This window comes from Macadamia integrifolia, chromosome 5 (assembly GCF_013358625.1).
Source record: "Macadamia integrifolia cultivar HAES 741 chromosome 5, SCU_Mint_v3, whole genome shotgun sequence".
Taxonomy (NCBI): Eukaryota; Viridiplantae; Streptophyta; class Magnoliopsida; order Proteales; family Proteaceae; genus Macadamia; species Macadamia integrifolia.
The window spans coordinates 13541523-13547643 of record NC_056561.1 but is presented as its reverse complement, the minus strand read 5'-3'; the positions used below and the strand labels follow the sequence as shown (position 1 = coordinate 13547643).

At 39.5% G+C, this 6121-nt stretch overlaps 1 protein-coding gene across 13 annotated transcripts in view; it reads right to left on the bottom strand.

Annotated features, from left to right (window-relative positions):
- LOC122078825 (U-box domain-containing protein 5) overlaps positions 1–6121 on the bottom strand; it is a 38133-nt gene that overhangs the window by 5837 nt on the left and 26175 nt on the right. The gene's annotated exons all lie outside the window — the stretch shown is intronic.

Genomic DNA, 6121 nt, shown 5'->3' with positions numbered 1-6121 from the left:
AAGGAGCGGGGACTGCCATTCTAACTCTTCTCGGGGGATTTCATCCACAAACACAAAGTTTATGGCTGACCGATATTGCACCCAGTTTTTGATCGAAGGTTCCTCCCCATACCAGTGAGGATCGACCCAAATATTGGCTGATTCTGCTTAGCCATTGATGAGATATTAGAAATCTCCAGATTTTCGTCTTTTAGTGAACTGAAGTTTCTATTTTCTGGATTCTGGTTCTGCTGGTTTGAATAGTGTTTTCTTTCTTAATATTCTGTTAACTTAAATCTGAACGGACTCCCATCTGTTCCTGGTTTAGTCCTAAGAATCATTGTTGGATTGGACTCTGCTGTTATTCTCTTGAGATCGATAACCTGCTGTACTGCTGAATATCTGTTCTGATTTTTGAAGACTATTAGCACTTTAATAGTCTTTGGATTAGTTCTAAACTGCTACTGGTTTGTTTAATCCCCGTGTTGCTGTTTTGTGGGTTCCGTACTGTTTCTGGGTTGTTGCTGAATTTAATTTTTGATACATGGTTGGGGTTGGTTTTGGTTGTTCTTTATTTCAAAAGTTTTTGTAGATTGAGACTTGGTTAGACCCCTACTCTAGTCTACATTAAATGGTATCAAAGCATGGCTGAGAACAACATCCCCACCCTAGCTTCTATTATGGAGTTTCTACAGAAATGGAGAACTGAAATGAAGGCTGAACCGCAAGCTTTGCAGACTGATCTGAATGCAAGGTTGCTGGTTGTGGAAAACCAACCACAACAACCTACCGGTGATTCACATACAATACCCGAAGTGGAAGAAGCCTGTAGATCCAAGAGGTTATCTTGTGGGATCAATAAAGCCTCCTCTTAAGAAGCTTTGACTGAAATTTCAGGCCAAACTGAGACCGATAACACTTCTTATAGACTGGTCAACTGAAATTTCTGTCTGTACATGTACTTTGGCTGAAGACTGTAGTTTATCAAACATATAACCTATTCCAATAACATGAATAACTTGGGGAATGTGATCTGGCACAGTTGTCCAACATTCAGATCCCAACTGTATGCAAAAGAAAAGTTAAACTTGAACTTGATGATCACACACAATCCTCTAAAATTGATAATATTTTGGTCCATTTGCCATATTTTTTCAGCCATAAAATACACACCATATTAATAGGTTATCACCATTAAATATGATTAGGGAATCTCTTGGTGAGGTCCACCAAATGGTACATTTTAAGTTTTCAACTCCTACATGTCCTCTCTCTGACCATATAGAAATGCTTCAGGGATCCATGAATTCAGATGATTATAAGCCCTAATGTTTCGGCTGAGCTCCATCAAACTGAAGATTACTCCCCATCGCCTCCCCTATTTTGGTCCAAGGAAGAAGAGATCCTACCATGAGTTATTTTTTCTCATCGAACTTCTATTTTCCCATTTATACCCCTACCTTTACTTTTTAATTTCCTTTGAGTTTCTTTATTCCTAATTCCAGAACACCCCTCCCTCATCTCACATTATTCCTTGTTTCCATTATTAGCTTGGTGACTTATAATTACAATTCTACCACTCTTTATTAGAAACACCAATTCAATTTCCAGAATTGAGTTTTCTTTGGGATTAATTCCACAACTGTCCCCATTCAGCTATTTCATTCTAAAAAGGATTTTAAGTTGTGCCATAAATTACATTACCACCACTGGTTTGTTTTAAATTGAATTATTTGTTAATTGTGGGCCCATAAGCGACCCGGTTTCGACTTTTGAAACCCGGCTCCGCATCAAGTGGTATCAGAGCAAATTTCCTGCAATTTTCTAACCATGACAGGTCACATCACCAATGCTGAGTTGCACAAATTGTATCGTAAGTTAGCTGAGAATCAATAGAATATTGATACTAGGCTTGAGAGGACTGAAGCTAAGTTTGACAAGTTTATAGAAGAGATGACTGCCTTTATGAAGAGGTCCAACAAGCAATCTAAAGAAGGATCCTCTACACTACCTCCTCAGATCAACACTTCACGGATTGAAGATACACCTCAGAGGCAGCACCTTAATCCAATTGTCCTCCAGGATGTTACCCAGCAATTTTTTAACGGAGATTATGGCATCAAAGTTGAGGTTCTAGAGTTCAATGGTGAAAAGGGACCTGAAGAATTCCTAGACTGGCTTACTAAAGTGGAGAGGATTTTTGCATATAAGTCTCTTCCAAACGTGAAGAAGTATGAACTCATCCTCACCAAGTTTATTGGGTATGCATGTTCATGGTGGGATGACGTACTGCATGCAAGGTTTGTCAAAAGGCTTGGACCCGTTGCCAATTGGGAGGTCATAAAGCAGATCCTGATTGAAAAATTTGTTCCACTTAATTATGAAAAGGTAATGTTCCATAAATTACTTAACTTACAACAAGGAAACAAAGATGTGGATTCCTACACCCTCGAATTCCACAAACTGTCTTCAAGGTGTCGACTTCAGGAAACAAACCAGCAGTGGATGATGCGATATATCAGTGGGCTAAGTACTGAGATTCGACTTGAGTTGGTTAACACTGATTTCAGGTCCATTGATGTGACAGCGGCTCATGCCAAGACAGCTGAAGAGAAGTCCATTTATTAGAAGGGAATGCTTAAGACTTCTTCAGTTTATAGACCTCGACCACGTATGGAGGAAAAGAAGCCTGAAGCTCGCAGAGTTAAAGAAAAAAGGTCAGATTTCGTCAAGGGCAGTGATGGGGTGAAGAACATTAGATGCCTTAGTTGTGGGGAGAAGGGTCACTACTCCAACAACTATCCTAACAGGACTCGTTCTGTGAATGCAGCAGAGAAGCAACCAATTGAGAAAAGTGATGATGAATCTGCTTTATATCCTTATCCCCTCAAGGAAGATGATATGTTCGACTATGGTGATGAGGATGTAGAAGCTCATTCAGCTAGTCTTTCATTCTTTTCAAATAGACTAATTGACAAGGCTCCTCTCTTCAGACAGAAAGGTACTCTTCTACACGGTTCTAAACCTACTGATATTCATACAGTTGTTGATACCGAGGCAGAAGCAAACTTCATATCTGCTGAAATTGTTCGAGCACACAACCTTCCGCAGAAACAGCTTTTCAAGAAGATTCACATGCGAGGTTTTGGACCCACAACTCGAGAAGAGGTCACTGCAGTTGTTCGAGTACACTTACAGTTTGGGTCATTACAATACCATGTCACCTATTTGGTCACCTCATTGGCGCACTGCGACATTCTCCTAGGGCTACCTTGGCAGCGGCATGCAAGCATTCTTTATGATGGTGCACAAAACACCATCAAGGTGAAGCAAGGAGGTCGTATGTACTTAATGAGGCCACACGCATTATCCGACATGCCACGTCGTTGACTGACTCCTACTCTAGTGACACGTTAGCCTACTCTCCCTCCTCTTGGTGTTATGTTCCCATCTTCTGCTTCGAAATACATGCCACCTCATCAGTGAGCAACTTACAAGGGTTTCTTAGGAACATGACCTAACTCGACGGAGTTGAGTTCTTTCAAGACCGGGAGAGCTGATGCAGTTAGGCGATAGGTCTAGGGAAAGTTTACCTTTAATTTGATTTCTTTTGGTTTTAGAAATAATTTCTTTTGGTATTATTTAGCTTCTAATTTTAGGTTAGTTTCTATTTTTAATTAGTTACCATTTTGATGCTTGAGTTTTCTTTTATAAGCCATGTAATACTCTAGTAACTAACAATTTTTGAAGAATTGAATTTTTGGAATGAATGGTATGGCTGCCAAGAAGCTTGTTCTCCCACTTTGAAGTTCTTTCTCTAATCTTCGTCTCCATTCTTGTTTCTTCTTCAATGTTTCTTCTTCTTTTGTCTCCCCCGTATCCTCGTTATTTTTTATGTTTTCTTTTATCTCCCTATTCTGGGCGATATATACCAGAACTGAACAATCTGTCCCTGAAGATCGTTCCTCAGCGAGTGACCCGAGGGTAACCTAGTCTAAACGACTCACCTTCTTTGAAACTCAGGTCATAACGGCTCCTCTGTGTTGAGAATCCAAGTCTGCAACTGGACTACTAGAAGCTCTACCGCCTAGTTTTATCTCTGGTTCTTCCTGCAGCCTCCCAGCCTGTAGATCCAAGGGGTTATCTTATGGGATCGATAGAGCCTCCTCTTGAGAAGTTTCGCCTAAAATTTCAGGCCAAACTGAGACCTATCGGCTGAGCTCCATCGATCTAAAGATTACTCCCCATCGCCTCCCCTGTTTTGGTCCCAGGAAGAAGACATCCTATCGTGAGTTTTTTTTTTTTTCTCATCGAACTTCTGTTTTGCCATTTATACCCCTGCCTTTACTTTTTAAGTCCCTTTGACTTTCTTTATTCCTAATTCCAGAATACCCCTCCCTCATCTCACGTTATTCCTTGTTTCCATTTATTAGCTTGGTGACTTATAATTACAATTCTGCCACCCTTTATTAGAAACACCAATTAAATTTCCAGAATTGAGTTTTCTTTGGGATTAATTCCAGATCTGTCCCCATTCAGCTATTTCATTCTAAAAATGTTTTAAGTTGTGCCACTGGTTTGTTTTAAATTGAATTATTTGTTAATTGTGGGCCCATAAGCGATCCGATTTCAACTTTTGGAACCCGGATCCGCATCAAATAGGACTGGACATCTTGTTCATAGGGTCATCACACATGTGTTCTTTGGAATGGGGATTCCAAGACACAAGCGTGAGGGCACATATGGTGTGTGCATAGTACAGGATCACACAAGAGTTTTACAAGTTGCATTACCAGTTGATGAAGAACAAGATTCTCATGAATAGGATTTGATTGGTCCCTTGATATGAGAGGTCTTTGTCACTGTAGTTAAATATGATGAACTTTGGCGCACCAATGGTTGATGCCTCCCTAACTATATATCGATGTATTGGGTTCATGGTGTTTGATCGTGAACGAGAGAGATGTTCAACATAGAATCCACAGCCCTACTAGGGAATATCGAGAAGAGAGAATTTTTGTGTATAGTTAGACAGAAATCTGAAGTTGGTATCGGTTTGTAAATTCTTTACAAATTGTTTTGAAAACTATCATTTATTAATAATATTATTTTATTAGATGTTTTGGTCCAGCCACAAACCCACTAACATGTTCAATAAATTGGAGTTTAGCAACAAGGAAATTGCACTATAGTCCATTATGTGATATTGTTAGTGGAGGGACTAATATACAATTAATTAGACTAACTTGCAAATATCTATTACTTTGGGGAGTTAATGGTATTAACTTATTTAATATATATAATTAATTCATTATAATAACCATTAATTAGAAGAAAAAAAATGGATATTATATGATATTAGGATCAGGTAAGATAACCCAATGGGATTCTACCACTTCCATCATTTGTAGCACACAATGACACTTGTTATTGGCAAGGAAACTTTTCATTGAAGGGGTTAACCAAAGAAATCAATATTGGGATTATGAACCCAAACACAGCCGAATAGGGAAGCCCACTCAAAGGGGGCAACACAAAATCACAAAAGAGGAAGGAGAGATTACCATGAGTCATTCCCTCTCTCTCTCTCTCTCTCTCTCCTTTCCTTCTTAGTTGGTGAATTTAGGGTTTATGGAAACCCTAAAGGTGAGAGAGTGTTAGTGTGTTTTCCCGATGAATGCAAGAGTTGCACACGAGTTCCTAGGATTGCTCGAGCGAGGAAAAGCTAACATCGTGTAGAGGAGCTACACTTGTGGTTCAAAGATAACTTGTTTCCTCCCCATTAATTTTTGTATGGTAAATCTCACATGCAGGAGGATACCAGGCAAATCCTCCGCTGCGTCGGGCATTGCCCGCTAACAAGCACTACTTAGTAAAATGATTGTGGAAATTAGTTACAAACAATTATCCCTTTGCAAGAAGATTTTACCAATTCATTGGGATGGTGTCAGTAGGTCGAATAACCTAAAGATGCAGTCCAATGATGAGCTTTCAATATGAATGCCTAAACTTGTTCAATCACTGAAATTCTGTTCTGCTGTTGGTTCCTATGCCATGAACTAGGAGAATGTGACACGGATTTTCAGAAGTGGAGAGAGATCGTAATGGATGATAGAACCAGATCCTTGTTATCTGTCCTAAC